The sequence below is a fragment of the Protopterus annectens genome, chromosome 2.part0, assembly GCF_019279795.1.
Source record: "Protopterus annectens isolate FY-2018-M chromosome 2.part0, PAN1.0, whole genome shotgun sequence".
NCBI lineage: Eukaryota > Metazoa > Chordata > Ceratodontiformes > Protopteridae > Protopterus > Protopterus annectens.
The window spans coordinates 1,947,845,795-1,947,868,589 of record NC_056728.1 but is presented as its reverse complement, the minus strand read 5'-3'; the positions used below and the strand labels follow the sequence as shown (position 1 = coordinate 1,947,868,589).

The window sequence follows — 22,795 nt, the reverse complement described above, 5'->3', positions numbered from 1 at the left end:
CTTCACAGTACCCATACAAATGGAGAATAGTTGCATGACCACTGAATCATACACCAATGCACTGTACGAACACGTACACAAATGCATGGATCTTACCATACCCAATAGAACCAAGAAGCTCTCCTCCAAAAAAAGGAAGCCAATCAGGTGGTCCCCTGCCATAAACAAAAACTCTACTTCAGAAGAAGGAAACTGATGCAGAATAAGGTGAAGTCCCAAGACTGGAAAAACTCCCTTATCAGCCTCAACAAAAGTGGAGATCCCTCATCAAATCCTCTATAGCTAGCTATGAAAACAGAATTTCAGCAGATAGCAAAGACAACCACAAGGCCTTCTATAGTTATGTAAAGAACCTCCATGGGAATACCCAGATTTTCTCTGAACTACTGCACAATGGTACTTCCTATACCGAGCTAACAGATATTGCCAATATACTAGTCAACAGATTCAGTGCCATCTCCCCCCACCACCCCCAAAGGACCTATCACAATACCAGTAGATTGCCAGGCACCCAGTATTACTGCAGCACAAGTTAAAACAGCACTGTCCAAGGCCAAGAATACAACTTCTATGGGACCTGACAATATCCCTGGCTGTGTTCTACATGAACTACAGAGTGAACTGGCACCTCACCTATGTGTCCTGTTCAATCACAGCCTCACCTCAGGCTTTGTCCTTACAGAATGATGCACTGGTACAGTCATCCCTCTCCACAAAGGAGCAGCGATGACAGACCCTGGGAACTATTGCGCCATTAGCCTGACAAGTCTGATATGCAAATCTATGGAACTCGTCATCATGGACCTAATAAACAAGGATACAGGGAATCTCCAAACTCTGGATCCCACATAGTTTGGTTTTGTGAAGGGTAGATCATGCCTGCTCAGTTTGATCGACTTCTTTGAATCACTCACCAGAAGAGTGGATGAAGGCAACGTGATTCATACAGCCTACCGTGATCTGGCCAAGGCCTCCGATATCATTCCCCACTCAGGAATTGTAGAAAAACTCACTAAACTAGGCATCAACCCCTATATCACTAGGTGGGTTGCAAACTGGCTCACAGACAGAACCCACAGTGTGAAAGTAGCTTACTCCAAGTCAGACTGCCAACAGTCATGAGTGGAGTCCCACAGGGATCGGTCCTGGGACCTCTTCTGTTTAGTATCTACTTCTCAGAAGTCCAGTCCAACATGAAGGGACTCTGGCTGACAAAGTCCGCAGACGATTGCAAGTTGGGAGCCATTATTAACTCAAAAATCCAAAAGAACAAGCCAGCAAGTGTTGGAAAATGCCAAATACCGAAAAAGTATTTATTCACATAAAAGGGACAAGTCCCCCTATAAATCTGATATAACAAATTCAGACCGGTTTCGGCTCGGCAGAGCCTTCTTCAGTGAAATTCAAACAGTCAAAATAATCAAAAGCCAGTTTATATACATATATAAAGTGAAAAAACACATATGAACCAATCAAAATACAAAATGCTTAATTCAAAATTAGTCATTAAGACCAGGTGGGAACAGAGCTCCAAGTTTTACAATCCATTTCCTCTCCTTGAAACAAAGTAACTCATGCCAATGATGTTTGCCTTTACATATACCCTTAATACAGTCAATAATGACAAACTTAAAAGAAGCTGATACATGTTTTAGACTATGTTTGCATAATGCATTATTGAGGCGTTTGTTCTTAATGTCACTGAAATGTTCACAAATTCTAAGACGGAAAGCTCTAGAGGTCTGGCCCATATAAAAAGCAGAACAAGTACAGGTCACCAAATAGATGACCCACTCAGTACTGCAATTGGCCCAAAATTTAATGTCAAAGACCTCAGAAGTGTTTTTACTGCTAAATTCCCGAGTATGTAAAACACGAGTGCAAAATGAACAATGGCCACATGGAATGCATCCTAGAACTGGTCTACCTGTAAGAGATAATTGAGTGGAGACTATAGTGTCCGGACACACCCTCTTATAGTGACTAAGTTATTAACTCCCCAAGTGATGTTGACATCCTTCAGAAAAGCTTCACCAAGATCAACGGCTGGTGTCAGAACCATAGCCTTAAGCTCAATACCAAAAAATGTGTCGTCATCCCCTTTTGGTAAAACCCATTTCCCATGAACTACCACATGAATGGTAGTCCACTGAACACAGAAGGCATTATAAGAGAAATGGGAACACAGGTTTGACAGCAACCTCTCGTTTGACTACTGCACTGCCACTGCTCCTAAAGCATTTTTATACAGGTAAAGCACTCAAACAAAAAGAAAGTACTTCATTCACGTAAATCCCTGTGAGTACCCATTTCCCTATAGGTCCTTTCTGACTCAGTTACACAGCAATCTTTTACACTATTCTAGCATGTCGAGGGGTCAGTTGCTGGCGTCCTCTCCTGTTCAGCTGGTGAATCTAGGAATCTTGAGGCAATGTTACAGTTGCCTCATGTGCGCAGACAACCCTCTCCTCCTCCCAACAAATATATGTGAGAGATGCAACTATATAGCCAAACTGGAGGCTGAGCTCTCTCAACTCAGTACTGGCAAAACCAGTCAGGAGGAGAAGGTAACCACGCACACCACAAACCCAGTCTCACATAGACCTATCACAACTGCAAACCAAACACATAAACGTACTCGGAGGCTCTGATTAAAAATCTACCAAAACAACAGAGGCCTCCAAAGCAGACACCCGAGCGACCACTACCTCAAGACATAGCACATGCAACACATAGTTCACAAAGTCAGTGTGCTAAACAGTCACAGCCCTTAAGGCCAAACATGCCAGACACACTTGTAATAGGTGACTCCATAGTCAGACACACTGACATCCCGCTCACCAGACTGAAAAAGGAAAAGGTTACAGTAAGCTGCCTGTCGGGCGCTAGAATCCGCCACATAACACAAGCACTCAGGTCACTCCAAAGCAAGTACAAATATGACTCAGTCATTGTCCATGCCGGTGTGAACGACCTGAGACGTACCTCCCTGGACTACATGAAAATAGACATAGAGGAGATTTCTGATTATGTAGCCCAGGCCGGTATGACCCTGACCAGCATCTTACCCTTACCAAGAATGATGCCACAGTTCAAAGACAAAATGATCAGTTTTAACAATTGGCTTAATTAGGTCATTCCAAAAATGGTGGTCGCCTGGTGAACTGCATTTACTCTGAGCTCCTCATCTCATCTTGCTTTTCACTAAGATTTCTTCACTTCAAAGCTTCGTGACGTCCTTAGGAACAAAGGATTTCTTCACCTCATCATAAAATCAACACACTCAGTACTTTTAGCTTTAAAAAAAGGTCAAAAATCAAACTTATACTATATATCTAATTCTCAAGGCCTCATACTCACTGTGTCTTAGAAGGCCTAATCTTGCTCCAGTATTTGGAAGACCACATGGCAAGGCAGCAAAAATCTTCAAATGATCCTATTACAATGGAGATACAGACAACAAAGGCTAAGTCCTCAGCAATTTTTTCACCAGAAAAAGAGTCATTATCAAAAAGGCAAAAAACTAACAAACAACAGATGGAACTTAACAAAAATAATACCAGCTCTAATGAAGACCCTGGCTTCCACATGGATGAATTAAAACAGGCCCGACAACCCATACACACAGCTATCCAGAACTTCTCTGAACAGCCCTCAACCATTGGAAAATCTGTCACTCAGATTGCTGAAAGAGTGGGATTACTGGAACAAAAAACACAGTCAAATGAGCTTCAAATACAAGCTCTCACTGAGGATCTCTGTGTTAAATCTACAGCTATAACAGATTTACAAATGAAAATAACTGACTTAGAGGCAAGAAGTCGGAGAAGCAATATACTAATAAGAGGTCTTCCGGAGAGTTATGACAACCATGGCTTAATTACTACTGCTAAACAAATTCTTGAATCTTTACTACAACTTGATATTGAGAAGCCTGAAATTATCATCGAAAGAGCTCACCGTGCACTTCGTAGAAGACAGGACACCACAGTTCCCCGACAAGTCTATGTTAAACTTCTCAACTTTCAAATTACGCAAAAAATATTAAGTGAAGCTAAAAAACATAAATTTCTTATGTGGAACAACCATAAAATTTCTTTTTCGCAAGGCCTTCCTTTAACCATTAAAGAAAATAGACAAAAACTGGCTCCGTTTTGCGCAGATTTGATAAAAAGAAACATCCGGTTTCAAATGCGCTATCCCAACAATCTGATCTTTTACATAAATGAGGTTAGATATTCAGCTAACATGCAAAATGAAGCAAAAATAGCCTTCATCAAGGCTTTTAACAAATCACCAGCCTCCTGATAAGCTAATACTGTCATCAAGTCTAATATTAAACAAGTTTGTTAAACTGTTTGTGGCTACGTTCCTTCTGCTTATATCTTCGTTTCGAAAACATGAATGTCAATTCTCATCAAGATGCTTATGCCCTTACCTGCTCTTAAAAATAATCCAAATAATCCAAAAAGTTTTTTTTATTAATTGTATTGCGCCGACTCCGTGATGGGAGGAACTCTTTTCTCACATGCTGTTCCCATGAGGGTCCTAGTATGCTGCAACACTCTGATTTAAAGGTAATATCCTCTGGTCATTAAAAATGGTGCATAGTGTGCGTATTGCAAGATAATGCTTCATTCCCTTAAGCTATCACGACAAACAACTCTTTCGGATGGTGGCGCTTAGACTGCGCTCCCCACAGAAATGCTGACTGGAACTCTCACGCTCAACAGGTAACTGCAGTACAAGTTTCATTCAAACGCTGGGATTAGCCGTTGACTCTACTACAGTAACGCGTATATGTACGCACGCCTCTGCAAATGCGGGTCCCTTTATTGTAAAACTGCTCGCAGGTCATGTACAGTTCCCTAAGAGGCACGAAGATAAAAATATGCCCGATATTTGTTCCGTCAGTCAGCTCTTTGAGGTTTTTTTTGTTGTTGAGACCATCGCTAACTAGGTGGTGTGCAGAGCTACTGTTTGGACTTTAATAGTCACATATTTTTATAATATTTGTTTAAGATTCCTATTACTGCTCTTAATCAGGTTTATTTAAGCAGCAAAGCTTCATAATCTGATTTTACTAGAGGTCTAGCACTGTTTTGATTTTTCTCTCACCATATTAACAGCTACAGGGTTGCAATGCATATTTTACATATTATGTAAAACAACCTCATTTTATGTTGTCTTGTCTGAACATGTCACTAGAAGGGCACATTTCTTATTGAGCAGTACTTGCTAGCCAACATTAGTCGCTAATGTTTCAGTTACTTTTTCTTCTGGCCTATCTATTATATTAGCTATATCTCATATAATTATATGAGTATTGTAGTCTGACCTTTTATGTTACTGACGTGATGTATTAGGTGCTACACCATTAGGCAATTTTCATTGTGTGTCCTAATTGGTACATGTCTGATTACATCGCTGCTTTTGGTATAGTCATATAATTTCTCACTGTATTCTAGGAATGTATGTTAAACAACCCTAAATTGCTAAGCTCTAAGTCTAGTGAAATTTGTTATATTCCATGCAATTTTAATGATCTTTGTGTCACATAGCGTATTAGTAGAGGGTTATTAGTTGATTTATATAACTTGTTAAATCAATCTGATGGGTCTTTTATGTCATGGCAGTTGTGTTTTTTGATGTTAAAATGTTCAGCTGAGGGTCGGATGTAATGTTATTATACATTAGTTTGTTTTTCAGTTAAAAGTTGACTATGACTTTTATTATTGTTAAGCCAAAACCTTTTCGATTAGAATAGGAACTTATTAACTACTAGCACACCTATTTAGAAGTATACTCATTGCATTCAATAAATTAGCTACTTTAAAATCTTTGTTTAGATCTAGACGTCCCGAGGGTACACCTCCGAATAGGCATGCACATATTTTTTACACTCCTTATGGATCTAATTTAATACAGGAACATGCCACAAGATATTTAAACTCTATCTAACTATGGTAGCTCAGTGGGTGCTTTTGCAAGTTTTCTAAGGTGATATTTTTTTGGAAGAGTTATTTTTTGTATATATGTACAGGAATGTTTTGCCGTATGTGTGTGTGTTTATATACTTCTTCATACAAGGAGTGCGGGTGGTTAGGCACTGGGGTTAGTCAGATGAAGTTATATGCTACCTTTTTTTGCATTGTTAATTCCTTTGTAAGGACAGTGTCAAGGATATCTTGCGTTTTTTTTCTTCTTATAAGCCCCAAAGTAACTCCCCTTAAACAATTATTATTACATACAGATATAATAATAATTTCTCAATTTTATATTACCTTATTATATTTTAACTAATCCAGGGAATTCAGTGATTGGTTTCTAGATTGCTGGAATGTTAAAGGTCTACAAAACGCTGTAAAAAAGAATTTATTATTGCATCTTGTCTTCAAGTCTCAGGCCAATATATGCTTTCTTCAGGAGACGCACTTACCAAAAGAGGGGTGGGAAAAAACATCCAACAGAAAATGGATTAGGACCATAATAGCGGGTGGAAACAGCTCAAATTCCAAAGGAGTAGCCAGTATAATTAAGAAACAATTTCAGGGTGCTATAAATGAATGTAATTCAGACAAAAATGGCAGGTGGTGTTATTTTACATCTATATTACCGGATTTTACTAAACCAGTTTTATTTTTGAATGTATACGGTCCATGTACCCAACAACATATCTTCATCTTAGAAATTTATAATATACTTAGCTCATTTCAGAATCATCTTTATGTAATAGGAGGGGATTGGAACGCAGTGATAAACCCCAGTTTAGATCGCACTAGTAAGTCTGTCTCATACAATTCTCAAGCCTCCATAGCCCTTGAGGAATTAATGTCTGACTTCAACCTTATGGACACTATTGCCTTCGATATTGACTCATCTAGGGACAACATGTACACTTTTTACTCTAATTGCCATAAATCAAGGTCACGCTTAGACTTCTTTTTAATCTCCAAGTTTTTCTCCAGGTTTAAAAACACATTAAAATGTGAGCCTAGGCTATTATCTGATCATGCTAAAATATCCCTTATGATCATATTCACAAGTTTTACCTCTCCCCATATGAACTGGTCCCTCAACAACAACCTACTAAAAAATAAGGAGATTATAAATAGAATCAACAACTCACTGTCTGAATTATACGCTAACTTTGAAAAATCTCAAATTACGCCAGACATACAATGGGCTGCCTGCAAGGCTGAATTAAGGGGATATTTGATCAGCAAAGCCTCCTACTACAATAAACTTAGTAAGGAAAAGGAAACAAAGTTAGTCCAAAAATTAGCTTCCTTAGAAAGAAAACTAAAAATACATCCTGACCCTGAGCTAGAGAAATTGATTAACACAATCCATAAAGAATTACTTGAGATTCACTTACATAACTACTCGCTGCAGGAACAAAAACAAATTGCAACCTACTCTGAATGGGTACAAATCCCCTCTAGAACTCTTTCTAGAATACTCAAAAACAATAATGGCGCCCCCTACAATCTCTATTCTTCAATACAAGGGGAAAATATATAAATCAAACTCTGAGATAATTCAACTATTTCAGGACCTCTATACGGATATTTATAGCAAGAACTCCCACAACCCGCCAAAAACACAGATTGAAACATTTCTCAATTCCATTACTTTTCCATCTCTTAATCTTGATCAAGTATCTCTCTTATCATCTCCACTTACTATTCAAGAGATTCAAAATGTTATCAATAATCTAAAAACAGGCAAATCCCCTGGCCCAGATGGATTCACTACCAATTTCTTCCAAACTTTTTGTACAAAAATTGCCCCTATTCTTTTAAAAGTTTTTAATTTCATTATAAAAAATGGTATCACTGACATACATTGGAATATTTCAAAAACAATCTTACTTCTAAAGAACAATCTAGAAAAAACAGATCCGCATAACTACAGACCTATCTCGCTTACAAATGTCGACATTAAAATATTTTCAGCTATTTTAGCTAACAGACTCAGACAGGTATTACCATATATATTATCACCGGATCAAGCTGGGTTTATGTCCAATAGGCACACATGGGATAATACACTAACTCTGGACACCCTCATACAGTTCACTAAAAAAGAGAAAAATCCGTTGTATGCCCTGACCTTAGATGCGTCGAAAGCATTCGACAGAGTTGATTGGGACTTTATGTTCTCTACATTATCACATTTTAATATAACTTTAATTTTTTCTGATATGATCAGAACTCTTTACACAAATTCTTACACCTATTTATATATTAATAAAAAAAGATCTGAATTGATTTTGATTACTAATGGTACAAGACAAGGCTGCCCACTTTCTCCTTTTCTCTTTAATCTATTTCTTGAACCATTTCGTTTATACATTATTCAAAATAAGCACCACTCTATACCTAGAATTCTCAACACACAAGTAGCACTATTGGCCTATGCCGATGATTTAAATCTCTACTTTCAACTTCCTAACTCAGATTTACCTAAAATCATAAATGCCATTAGCGCTTTTTCTAATGCTTCTGGTTATCAAGTTAACAATAAAAAATCTCACATCCTCCCAATTAACCCTGAGGTTCACAAACCCTTCTTCTTCTCTGAATCTTCCTTCCATATATCATATACTCTTAAATACCTTGGCATTAACTTTGAACATAATCAAGCCTCCATGATTCAAAATAATCTGCTAAAATCATGGTCTATCATTTGTCAAGATCTACAAAGATGGAAACTACTGAATTTAACATTTCTCTCAAAAGTAGCCATTGTGAAAATGAATATTTTACCCAGACTTTTGTATCAATTTAATGCAACAATCATAATTATTTCAAATAATCTTTTTTCACAAATTGACAAAGTTTTAGCAAAATTCCTTTGGTTTCCTAAGAATGTTAGGATTTCCTTCTCCAAATTAAGTCTACCCAAGGAGAGGGGTGGGGTGGGCCTTCCAAATTTTCATCTTTATTATGTGATCATTTGCTCTAATAAATTATGGTCCATCACAAACTGGAATAGCAAAGCTCAAGTCCACCATCCAGCGTGGCTAATGATGTGGCACAGACATATTCTCTCTAATAAAATTTACCCTAAGGCTATTCCTTTTTTATCACCTACTTCTCTAAATAGCTTAAAATTATCCCCCTTATTGAAATTCAAGATAAAATCATTCCAAAAATTGATTAAAGACATTAATCTTCAACATATTCTTCCTCTGCTTCAACCTCTACACCTCAATCCAAACCTTAAAATTAACAACAGGATGATAGATCTCACTGAATTCCCTCTCATCAAAGACCTTAAAATATGGGATATTATTAAACATAATTCTTTATCCCTTGTCGAGTTATGACTAATTCTTAAGGTCAATAAAAAATACACGGTTATTCTCCGTCAACTAAGAGAACTTATAACTTGGCAAACTAATAGTCTTGTCCTTGATTCGCAGGCAATTGATAAATTAAACTTAATTATAACTACAGTTTCAATAAAAAAACAATTTCCTCGTCATACAAATTATTATTCCCATTACTATACAAAAGAAACTGTCTTTTCTCCAAATACTGGGATAATCAAAACTCTCCTATTTCAGAGGACCAAAAACTATTAGCTATAAAAACTACTATAGAATTATCTCCCTTCAAAAAACTCCTGTACACTCAACTGATGTTAAATAATAACTCCTATTATACCCCTGTAATAATTAACAAATTTAATCCTAATTGTTCTCCTATTTGCACATGTTGTCCTGATGCGAGAGCTGATTTACTACATATTATGTGGCACTGCAACCACTCCCATAAACTATGGTGTTCTCTCAAAGTGCGTCTCAAAAAATGGGATACTATAGTTCTACCCTTTCATGGGAAACGGCTATTTTAAACATCCCCCCTCCTAGTCTGCCTAAGCTACACCTTCATATTCTAATAACATTATGTTCCCTCATAAAACTTTACATCACTTATAACTGGTTAGATCGTACCAAAATGTATTGGCTGGGATTTAAAGATATGGCTATAAGGTATATCTCTGCTCAGAAATTCATTATAAGGGGACCTAAGAAGAGAGCTTACTTCAGTAAACTTTGGAAGGGCTTGTTTGAGATAATTTTGTGTGATTAAGATTTAGGTTAATTTATACAAAATCTCCCTTATACTCATTACTCATGTTCAAGGGGTATGTTTTTTCTCCTATTGTTTGACACATTTGGGGCTGTTTATTTTTTTGGTCTCTTATTCTATGACACTGTTTATACTTGGTCATGGTAGCATTGTAAATATTGTATTTTTTTTTAGGTTGTTGTTGTTAGTTAGTGTACTATGCATACTTTAGGTTGTGTTTACTCTCGTCTTTTCTTTCAATGTAAATCTGCTCTCATGGTTTTTATTTTGTCTTATTAATAACATCGAAACCACTATGTAATTAATATTTGAGTGATTCTTTCTGTTTGTACTTTCATATGTATGCATGGTTTATATTATGGAAAATAAATAAAATTTTATTTGAAAAAACAATTGGCTTAATTAGTGGTGTCATTTTAAGGGGATCCAATGTCTGTCTGCTTGGGATGACATGCTTGACAAGCCACGCTGCTTCGAAAAGGATGGCTTGCACCTGTCACCCCTGGGCTTCCGGATATTGGCCAAGGCTCTTGCCACCCCCATCGTGCCTTTTTTAGGCAAGGCTCAAAAGGCAAACCTACCTCCCTAGAAAACACACGTAGAAAAAAACTAAGGGTTATGCTGCTCAATGCCAGAAGTTTAAACCTCAAGATGCACGCTCTCAAAGCCCTCCTCAGTATGGAGAACATCGGTGTCTGTGCAGTGACTGAAACCTGGTTCAAGGCTTCTGAGAGCACCCCAGCACTACCAGGTTTTACCTCATATCATGCTTTCCGGCCCCAAAACTTGGACCGAACCACAAAGGAGGGGGAGTATCCGTATTCAAAGATACCCACACCTCCAGGTTAGTGGCAATGCACGAAGCATCGAAGACCATCCAGGTGCAACGAACCATAGGCAAAACTGCCCTACAGTTTGTAGCATGCTACAGACCACCATCTCAAACTGAGGAACCCCACTCAGCCTTCCTGAAGACACTGGAGAGTATGAATGCCTCTCCAAATACCATTATATTGGGAGACTTCAACTACCCAAACATAGACTGGGAACATTACTCAAGCCCCAACACCCTAGCCCCACAGGTTCCTAGAATTCATAAACTCAAATGCGATGGAACAACTAGTCACCATTCCCACAAGAGGAGATAATATAATAGACCTGATCATCACAAACATGGGGACAATTTGCTCCACACCGGAAGTATACCCCTCATTGGTGAGATCAGAACATAAATTAATCTCACTGGAAATCCACATCCCGCCTCCACCCCCTGCACAAAAGACCACAGTGAAGAACTTCTCAAAAGCCAACTTCACACTTTTTAAGACTGAAGTGGTATCCTTCAAGGCCCCTGGGCCAGTGGAAACCACAACCCACACCGCTGAATCCCTTATAAATGCCTTCTACGGGCACTTTCAAGAATGCATGGATCATGCATCCCAAATAAAACAAAGACTCATTCCCCCAAAGGCAGGTGCCCTGTCTGGTGGACCCCAGCCATTAGCAAACTTTACAACAGGAGGAGGAAGCTACTACATGACAGAGCAAAATCCCAAAAAGGGAAGGCATCTCTGATCAGTACTAGCAAAAAACTACGATCACTCATAAAATCATCCAAGGCCAACTTTGAGAGAAAAATCGCAAAAGACACAAAAGACAATCACAAGGCCTTCTTTAGCTATGTTAGAAACCTGGGTGGAAACTCCCAGATATGCTCAGAGTTAGTCCAAAATGACACAAAATACACTGAACCCACAGACATTGCCAACATTCTGGCAGACAGGTTCAGTGCAAATTTCTCCTCCCCCTCCCCCCCAAAAGGAGAAATATCTATCCCAGCAGAGTGTAGCCTCCCTAACATCTCAGATGCCCAGGTGAGAGCCGCCCTCTCCAAAGCTAAAAACACAGCATCAATGGGACCGGACGGTGTCCCAGGCTGTGTGCTACATGAACTCCAAGAGAAACTAAACCCGCACATAAGGCTGCTGTTTAAGCTTAGCCTTACTACAGGATACGTACCCAAAGAGTGGCGTACAGCAACAGTGGTCCCACTCCACAAAGGCGGTGCTTCTACGGACCCTGGAAATTACTGCCCCATAAGCCTGACGAGCCTGGTCTGCAAAGCTATGGAAAGGATCATTATGGAACTCATAAACAAAGACATTGTGGACCTACAGACATTGGATCCTACCCAATTTGGCTTTGTCAAGGGCAGATCCTGCCTTTTGAACTTGGTCGACTGTTTTGAAACAGTCACTAAGGCCATTGATGAGGGTAAGGCAGTTCACACAGCCTACCTTGACCTTGCAAAAGCCTTTGACACAATACCCCACTCGGGCATCATAGACAAACTCACCAGCTTAAATGTAAACCTATATGTCACAAGATGGGTTGCAAACTGGCTCAAGGACAGAACCCACAGGGTCAGAGTTGCTGGAGCCATGTCAGACTAAGCTGGTCACAAGCGGTGTCCCACAGGGCTCAGTCCTGGGACCCCTCTTGTTCGGCATTTATTTTTCCGAGGTGCAGGCAAACATAGGAGGATTGTGACTGACAAAGCTCGCAGATGACTGCAAACTGGGCACCATAATTGATACTCCAGCGGACACAAGCATCCTTCAGAGAGGGCTCATAGAAATGGATAATTGGTGCCAGAGCCATGGCCTTAAGCTGAACACCAAAAAATGTATAGTCATACCCTTTGGGAAAAACAAGGTACCCACAAATTACCACATAGGTGGTAATCCATTAAGTACGGAAGAGGTAATCAGGGACCTGGGGACCCAAGTTGACAGTAACCTCTTATTTGACACTCACATTGCCAAAGTGGTTAGGAAGACCTTCTAAATTGCCCACCTTATCAAGAAGGGATTCACATCTAGATCAATAGAGGTCATTGTGCCCCTGTACTCTTCTCTTATCAGACCCATGATTGAGAACAATGCCCCATTTGGGATGTATCTTACCCGACACCTGCAGCAGTTGGAAAGACCCCAAAAGTTCCTCACCAAGAGGATAAAGGGTCTCAAACATATGTCATATGCTGCCCGGCTGAAGAAACTCCAGCTCTATTCAGTCGCATACCGCCTACTCAGAGGTGATCTATGCCTGACGTACAAGGCCATGTCCAATCCAGAATTAATGGACATGCTCCACCTCAGAAAATCCAAATCCATCAGAGCCATGAGAGCAAGAGATTTGAACCTCAACACAGAAATAAATAGGACGTGCTGGAGGGACAGATTCATAACCCAGAGGCTCCCTACACTCTGGAACAGAATCCCAGTCCATGTTAGGCAGAGCCCCTCACTAACTCTCTTCAAGAGAAATCTTGACGAGTGGATGGGAGATCGTAGGTTTACCCCGAAGGTCATATCTGTGTCACTACTAGACAGAGGCACAGTAAACTAAACCCTAAATGGGTGTAGTATTCTCATTCTAAGGGATGGTGAAAGCCACACACACTCTGGCTAGGCTTATAAATGCCCTAGGGCAGATAGGTTCACCTAAGTCCTTCTATGTGGCACATCTCATTACCAAGGGTTTTGCATCCAGAAAGAAAGAGGTCATTGTCTCCCTCTACTCTTCCCTCATTAGGCCAATCATGGAGTACAATGTCCCATTTGGCATGTACCTCATTAGACACATGAAACAACTGTAGAGGCAGCAAAACTACCTGAAAAAGAGGATCCTAGGCCTTAAACACTTGTCCTGTATGGAAAGACTCAAAAAAACTCCCAACTATTCTCCATTTCATATCGCCTACTTAGAGGCAATCTCTGCTCGACTTATAAAGCCATGTCAGACCCAGTTCTGTTAGAAATGCTACATCTAAAGAAACCCAATCCCTCCACACCACACACTCCAGAGACCTCAACCTCATTACTACAATCAACAGAATGTGCTGGAGAGACAGCTGCATAACCCAGAGACTCCCGTGCTATGGAATAGACTTCCCATACATGTCAAACAGAGCACCTCACTGGCCCTCTTCAAGAGAAATCTTGATGAGTGGATGGGAAATAGAAAATTCACCCCGGAGATCACTCCAGTGGCTCTACTTGACAGAGGCACTGGAAACTAAGGTCGGGTAGCACATTGCCAGATTAATCCTATGGGCTAGGCTTGTAAAGGCTCCAGGGCCATAAGCCTAGTACACCCCTATGAACCTATGAACTCACACAAATACCATGTGCTTGCAAGCATACTTCCCTCCAGAGATACAGACAAATCAATAAGAAATTTGGGAAAAAGGTCAAAAATTAGGGACATTTTTAAAATGCTAGAACAAAAATGTAGATATTCTCAAAACAATTTCCAATTTTAGGATAGATGGAGATAGGTGGATCAAGTGTTATTCCTCTACAATCTGGACAGTTGATATGTATATGTATACTCCAACCTCCCACAGCCCTCTGGGGAGAGTTGCGAAGGCCATGACCCCTTACCTGTCTGGTTCCTCTAGTGCTGTGGCTTCTAAATGAATCCCTGCTGCCTTGTTTGTAGTAAGGGTTCTACTCCTCTGCATCCCATGACCAGGTACCACCTGCAACCTATATCTTGTACCACCAATGAAGCAATTTCCAATGCAGAACAAACACAGGCTCCACTCTACTCAGAATCCTCCAAAACTCTTACACTCCTTCCCCCCAGAAGTCTTTTTTTAGCTAAACATCACTCCCTTTCTGCCACCTGTGCCTTAGTCTCTCCTTTTTTTCCCTTTCCCTTTCTCACAAATCCATATAGAGATCACTAATCATCTTCTTTACTTCCTTTTCCTAATCTTCTTGCATAATTCCACTGTCCTCTTTCTCTACCTTTGTTTTTTCCTTAAGTTCTGCCTTTTTGAATCATTATTATTAATCCATTATATGACAACTGACCCTAAATCCCATACTCTTCCTGGAGTCTTTCAAAGCTCTTCAGTTTAGTCATCTCTCTATACTCTCATTGAATTTCTTCATGGAGTAGCATCTCTGTTTCCTATTCACTCATCATCCCTGCAGAAGCTACTTTTTCTCTTTCATTAAGTATGTTCCCTACCCTTGTTTTCTTCTCCTTTCCTACAGCTATGACCCCTCATGTATTTTCATTACCCCCTTGTTAAGCTCTCAGGCTCCTTGTTGGCTTTTCCTCCTTCCTTATTACCATTGTTTTGTTAACTTCTCAACCTTCTTCTTGGCTGCCCCCTACACGTTCTTCCCATACTTTCTACCTTAACTCCAGTTTCTCCATTCTTCTCAGTTACTAAACCATATTAATTTTAGCTGCAAATGTCTTTTTAGCTCTGGAATCTCACATACTTCTATTCTTGGTTTCATCCACATCTTCTTCTGTCCTATTATGCTTCTCTTGCCCCTCCACAAATATCTGTCCCAATTCCTTTGAATATCTTCCAACCAATTATCTCTTGATAAATCAGCTTTCCCTTCAGTGGTCCATATTTTGAAGGGACATCCCTAATTTGCCCTTTGACTTTTGCTCTACAACTCCTAAAATTGGAAATTAATCTGAGAAGTTCCAAGTTAATAATACTTACAATAAAAAAGTGTCCCTTATTTGGGATCCATTCCCGAACTATTTTTCTGATTTGCCTATAATTTGGGAGATTAAACTTGAGAGTTGTGTGACATGCCTCATTAAGTATATTGATAAAGGGAGCGCTACTGCCCTCACCATCTGGATTCACCCTATCACAGTTCCCCTTTTCCACAAAACGTATTTATTTATTTGTTTGTTTGTTGACCAGGAAAGTCTGACTGGGCATTGTACATTTTCAGCAGAGACCTAAGAAGAAAAGCTATTCATCCCGTAATACAGATGTTTTTACTTCCCCCTAGTGCTTGCCATATATATCATGGATGCATCTTAAACATCTGTAATTTCACACAGTATCCAGACTTGTGTCTCATAATTTTTGAAATGCCCTTCATATAATATGTAGTTTTCTAGAAAATAATTCTGGGTTGCAGTCACTAATTAATGACAGACATTTGACCTTTAGATGTCATAGCCTTAAACATGCATGCTAATGCAAATCCTGTTATTCTAGCAACTATCTGTATTTAAAAGCTGTCCCTGATTTTGGACAATTGTAACCCCATTATTTTTGGTTCCATCTAGATTTCTTGTAGTAAGAGGTTGAGAGGTCTAATCTTGTACTGTAGAGTATACATTGACTCCAAAACTGTTACTCCCTCTCTCTGTACATGGCAGTCATAAGCCTCCCTCTGTGTCTTTCTCAGCTTTAAGCACTAAAGACTTCTTGAGGTGGAACATCCAACCTGTCTCAATGCCAAACAGTCTAAAGACATTGCATAGCTGTGGCAACACCCAATCAACATTCTCTAATAGCAGCATACAGTGACAGGGAACCTTATTACCCTTAAATCATGGAGTCTGATTTTTTTTTTTATTAAATCATCACTTGTGACATAGGTTATCATCCAATTATATTATTTCAGACAGTTAACATTAATTAATGGCAATTTATAAGATCAGTCCCATTTCGGAGGCACTAACCACATGTTGCTGGCCTTTCCCAAGGAATCAAGGATCGAGACCTAAACAAAAGAACAAATGCAAATAAATCTCTAATTGCCTCCCCTGAAAAGGATACAACTTCCAAAAGGCAGAGAACTGCAAAAACCCAGCAAGATACTATAACCAGCCTTAAGATCTGAAAAGAAATCGCCATTTTCCATTGAAGACCTGAAATTAGCCCTCCAACTTCTCCAAGCCAAAATTCAAAACTTTTCAGAGAAACTTAATCCATTTGGAAACAACCTGGACCAAATAATAACATGAACAGAACACAGCAAAGCCAAAATATTGGAAAATGAATGCAAAATTAATGAAATCCAAAGAACCATGAAAGCCAACGATAAAACTAGGAGTGAAATCCAGCAGAAATTAACTGACCTCGAAGCTTGCAGTTGGAGAAACAATATACTCATCCTAGGTGTTCCGGAGAAATTTGACCATACACAACTGCCAACTATAATAAAATAAATCCTTGACACTTTACTGGAAAACAAAACCATGGCCAATGAAATCGTTATTGAAACAGCCCACCACTCTCTTTGCAAAACTCAGGATCCTATCATTTCACTACAAATCTATGTTAAAATATTGAATGCCTCCTATGCTGCCTACATTTTAACAGCTGCCAGACAAAAAAAAAAAAGTCACCTGGAGAGGCCACAAAATTGCAGTTTCACAAGACATCCCGCTCTACATTAAACAGCGAAGACAAACCTTATCTAGTTACTGCACTTACCTTAGTAATAAAAAGAACGTTTCCAAATGAAGTACCCTACTATGTTGATTTTTCAATACATCAGCAGAAGTACCAAGTCTCAAATACGGAAGAAGCAAAGACAGCTTACACAAAAGTCTTCAACGAACTTCCTAACATATGAAATAACTAACCCTATAACTTGTGTTGTTAACATATAAATATATAAAAAAAAAAAGTTTTTTTTCTCTTCAAAAGAGTTATTTGCAATTTTGCCATAACAGAATTCCACTGACCCAGGATGTTCTTGTTAAAGCCTCCGCATTGACGTCATCACCTACCCCGCAACATCCATAGCTCTTTAAGCATCTATGGGAAAGATTAAAATGCTATTAAACAGACTAACTGGGGGAGTAAGAATAGTGAAAATCTCAAGTTAAGTTACTAAACCGACTTCAAAGGTTGCACAGAAGACATCGACAGGCGACAGCTGAACTACAAGCAAAGAAATCACGGAGAGTTATTCCATGTACATATTTTTTCCTTAAACACCCATGACGAGACTAAAAGAAACATTACATTCTGTCTAGACTAATCCTTTAAGCGGAAAATCGCATTATTTTATGGTCATTCTCAGAAAGAGAGGTGACAAGAAAGACAGTAATGTTCCAAAGATAAAATGTTTCTACAGGCTTAACAAGTATAAAGGACAGTAACTATACTCCTCAGTTATGTAATGGCAGTTCACAAAATACTGTAAAGGAAGCATAACAAGTATCATTGCTGAATGTCTATCCCAATGCATACTGCAAACCATACAAAGTGATGCAGTATAACAGACTACAGAATAACTAACAATAACTAGTGAACAGTGCTTGTATAAGACTACTTACATAGAGTTATTTTATAAAGACGGAATGTATCCACAAGCCTAACAAATATACAGTACAATGTTCAGCCATGTAACTGCAGTCCCACAGAATTATAATGGCATCATAACAATTATTGTTGCTGAGTGTCTATAACAAAGCACACTGCTAACTATATAAAGTAACTTACTATGTTGAACTGCTCAATGATTAACAATTCTATTAATCACAAATGTACATTGAAACAACACAGCCCCACAATTCACAGACCACTAATAAATGCCAGCAGCTGTGCACCATAGGTTCATAGGTTCATAGGTTGGTACTAGGCTATCAGCCCTAGGGCCTATACAAGCCTAGCCATAACAATTCCCTGGCTATTTCTTCCCACATTATTTACTTTCCTGGACCCCTGTCTAGCAGGGCGACTGACGTGATCCCTGGGGTGAATTTCCTTTCTCCCATCCAAACGTCAAGGTTCCTCTTGAAGAGGTCCAAAGAGGCACTCTGCTTGACATGTATGGGCAATCTATTCCAGAGTCTGGGGAGTCTCTGGGTCAGGAACCTATCCCTCCAGCATGTTTTGTTTATTGTGATGACAAGGTTTAGATCCCTGGAGCGTGTAGCTCTGAGGGATTGGGATTTCTTTAAGTGTAGCATGTCCAACAGCTCTGGGTTTGACATGGCCTTGTATGTTAAGCAGAGATCGCCTCTGAGTAGGCGATATGCGACAGAGTATAGCTGGAGTTTTTAAGGCGGTCAGCGTGGGGCATCTGCTTTAGGCCTGTGATTCTTTTAGTGAGGTATTTCTGAGGCCTTTCCAGTTGTTGCAGATGTCTTGAGAGGTACATACCAAATGGGGCGTTGTATTCTATAATGGGTCTAATGAGGGATGAGTACAGTGGGACAATGACCTCCTTTTTCTGGATGAAAAGCCCTTCGTGATGAGGTGTGCCACATAGAAGGATTTCCTGATTGTTGTGGCGATGTGGTTATCGAAGGTGAGACCACTGTCCACCTGTGTCCCTAAGTCTCTTATCACACTTTCTGTGTTTAGTGTACTGCCACCTATATGGTAATTCATGGATACATGTTTTTTCCCAAAGGGATAACAATACATTTCTTGGCATTGAGCTTGAGCCCATGGCTCTGGCACCAAGCATCTGTTTCTGTAAGGCCCTTTTGTAGAGTATCCACATCATTTGGGGATTCAATAATGGCTCCCAGTTTGCAGTCATCTGCAAACTTTGTTAGCCAGAGTCCCTTAGTGTTGACCTGTACTTCAGAGAAGTAGATGCCAAACAAGAGCGGCCCCAGGACTGAACCCTGAGGTACTCCACTTGTCACTTGTCTGGAGCTGGATTTGGAGTCAGCTACTTTTACAGTGTGGGTTCTATCAGTAAGCCATTTAGCAACCCATTGGGTGACATAGGGATTAATACCCAACTTAGTAAGTTTATCTATGATTCCAGAGTGGGGGATGGTGTCAAAGGCTTTGGCAAGGTCTAGATAGGCTGTGTGGACCACCTTACCCTTGTCCATGGCTCTGGAGACTGATTCAAAGAAGTCAATCAGGTTCAGGAGACAAGATCGGCCCTTCACAAACCCAAACTGGGTGGGGTCCAGTGTTTGAAGGTTGCCAATGTATTTGTTTATAAGTTCCATGATAATACGCTCCATGGCCTTGCAGATAAGGCTTGTCAGACTTATGGGACGGTAGTTTCCGGGATCCAAGGTGGATTCCCCCTTGTGGATTGGGATAACTGTAGCTCTGCCACTCAGTGGGCACGAAACCTGAGGTGAGGCTATGATTAAACATGACACTTAGGTGAGGTGCCAGTTCATATTGTAGTTCATGTAGTACACAGCCCGGGATGTCATCTGGTCCCATGGATGCTGTATTCTTGGCTTTAGAGAGTGCGTTTTGTACCTGTGTGGCCGTTATTACTGGAATTTGGCAATCTTCCGGTATTGAGATGGGCCATTTAGGGGGTGAGAGGGAGGTGAAGTTGGCACTGAATCGATCTGCCAGGATATTGGCAATATCCTTTGGATCAGTATATTTATTGCCATTCTGTTTTAGCTCAGAGCAGATCTGAGCATTGCCATTTAGATTCTTGACATAGTTATAGAATGCTTTGTGGTTGTCTTTGGAATCTTTGGCAATTGAATCAAATTATATTAAAAATGAATCAATATGCTACTAGATATAAATTGGCCTTGGTGTGCATGCATACATATTTAGTCTAATGTTATCCAAATTCTCACGACTCTCCCTTAATGCAAACCATAAATGAGGTTGCACAGAAAAACATGGTATGTATCTCAATGTGTGACACTACATTTGAGAAAATAATATTGTACAATATAAGGAACATAATTCATTTGATTTCCTAGAATAATACAAATACAGAGGTTGATGGAGATCATAATCATAGTGCACATGATTAATAGCTGTGTGCCCAGTTACACAGTCACTGTGTATGGCCACACATTTTCACTCATCTATTTTCCCAGTAACTGCAGACAACATGACAACAGTTACACAGAGTACCTGTGTATGTGGGACATTGGGAGACATGGCAATTAACTGGCCATGTTCTACCATAGTTGGATATACCCGAGACACAGCAGCCAGATCAGATATTATGGAAGAGGAATCAGCTGCATTCTGAAATCAGACACCAGCATTCCCACTAATGCTGTGCATCATGTTACTACAAGTGGTTGGAGTTGTCCAGTTGACAACCAGAGCACTTGCAAAGGCACACTTTTTCCAGATTGAGACATCTTATAGCCCTGCATACACTTAACATACACAGGGTGCTTTTTAAAATAAAAAAAGAAATAAGTAATAAAAAAAAAACAGCTTAAAAGTCAATAGCATATAAATTCCACCTGCAGAACAAAACAGGGCAGGAAAGAGAACAAAAGGGCATACCAGGAGCATGAGCATCCCTTAGATACCACCATTGAGTAAAATAGATATACTCTTGATCTCAGTGTGCATCTTGTTATGGTGATTGTACTAATAAATGTATTACTTTTCTGTGGGTATACCAGATATGATCAGTGGGTTTGTAATATGTGTGTTTCCACGTGACTCCATATGGTTGTGGAAAATTTGTAACTTATGTAAAAAATGCTAAACCCTCTCGTATTAGTATGCTACTCAACCACCTACTAAGCAATAACTCAATTTATCACTGCTGTGTTTTCTTCTTTTACTTTCCTTCATAGCATATGCTACCATGACAAAAACCTATCAGTTCTCTGTGGATTCTAAAAGTTACTGACTGTCACTACTAAAATTAGTTTACATCTTTTATGGAACTGCATAGGCCAAACTGCTTCACATGCTTGAGCACCCTAACCTATCCCAACAAATACAAGATAAAGGATGCTCCAGGCATTTACAGCATTGCAAATTTAAATCTGAAAGGTTTACACTCATATTATATTATGGGAACAAACTGTAAATGGTAAAAATATATGCATTATCTCTCTATATATTTCCCCAGGTGATAACATCTCTACCCTTGAAAATATCCTTCACTGGGCCTCAACTAAAATAAAATTTGAAACCTACATTCTAGGTGATGTCAATATTGATTGGAATAAAATCAACTCACCTTCCCCCTCCTTATTCATCAACCTCTACAGTTTCTCCCAGGTAATTCATACAACTACACGCTCAAACAAACACCACCCCCCAGGATCCATCATCGACTGGATCCTAGTCTCCCATCCTGATAAAATAACTCTCTCTGGTACTATCCCAGACACATTCAGTGACCATCTCCCTGCTTTCATACATCGCTCAACCAACAACAGTAAACACAAACATCACTATATCCACACTCGCAATCTCAGCAACTTCAACCCCACACAATTCTCAAACACTTTTAAATATACAAACTGGCAAATCCTTTATACTCTTCCCCTTGACAATGCAGTAGAATATTTCAACACTATCTTCCTAAAAACCCTCAACTCCCAAGCCCTTCCAAGAAACAAACGGATCAAGACTCATTCGTCTCCTTGGCTATCCAAGGAAACTAAACAGATCATGAACTGCAGGGACAAATCCTGGAAGCTATACCAAAAAAATAAGATACCCTCTACCTTACTTCAATACACCCAACTCCGCAACCAAGTAAAGAAACTAATAACCTCTGACAAAAAAAAACTACTACAACAAACTTCAATCCAACAATAACAAGAACCCAAAACAATTCTGGAAAGATATAAATTCCTTACTCCACCCAGGATCTAGGAATAATCCCTGCCCTGACCCTAGCTTAACTGACTCAGAACTAAGCTCTCACTTCAACACATTTTTTACAGAATCCATAGCTACTCTAACCAAATCTTTTCCCAACAACAATCCAACCATCTCTCTCTCCTCTACTCACAACACCCCTAATAACAGTACACTTAATTTCCAACTCAAACCTGTACCTACTACTTTCATAAAAAGACTCCTATCAAAACTAAAGCCTTGCTCAAATGCCCCTGACAACTTACCCTCCTCCTTCCTCAAATCTGCTGCTGATGGTATTGCTTTCCCTATCAGTATCCTAATT

General features: G+C 39.5%; 1 long non-coding RNA gene across 1 annotated transcript in view; it reads right to left on the bottom strand.

Moving 5' to 3' along the window:
* The window catches only part of LOC122793673, a 58,980-nt gene extending 41,330 nt beyond the window's left edge, over positions 1 to 17,650 (bottom strand). Inside the window, exons 1-2 of the long non-coding RNA XR_006363504.1 lie at positions 17,383 to 17,650; positions 3,361 to 3,436 (exon numbers count right to left, since the gene is read on the bottom strand). This is a non-coding gene — a long non-coding RNA (uncharacterized LOC122793673). The remainder of the gene's footprint in view (positions 1 to 3,360; positions 3,437 to 17,382) is intronic.
* Between the last annotated feature and the right edge of the window lie 5,145 nt (positions 17,651 to 22,795).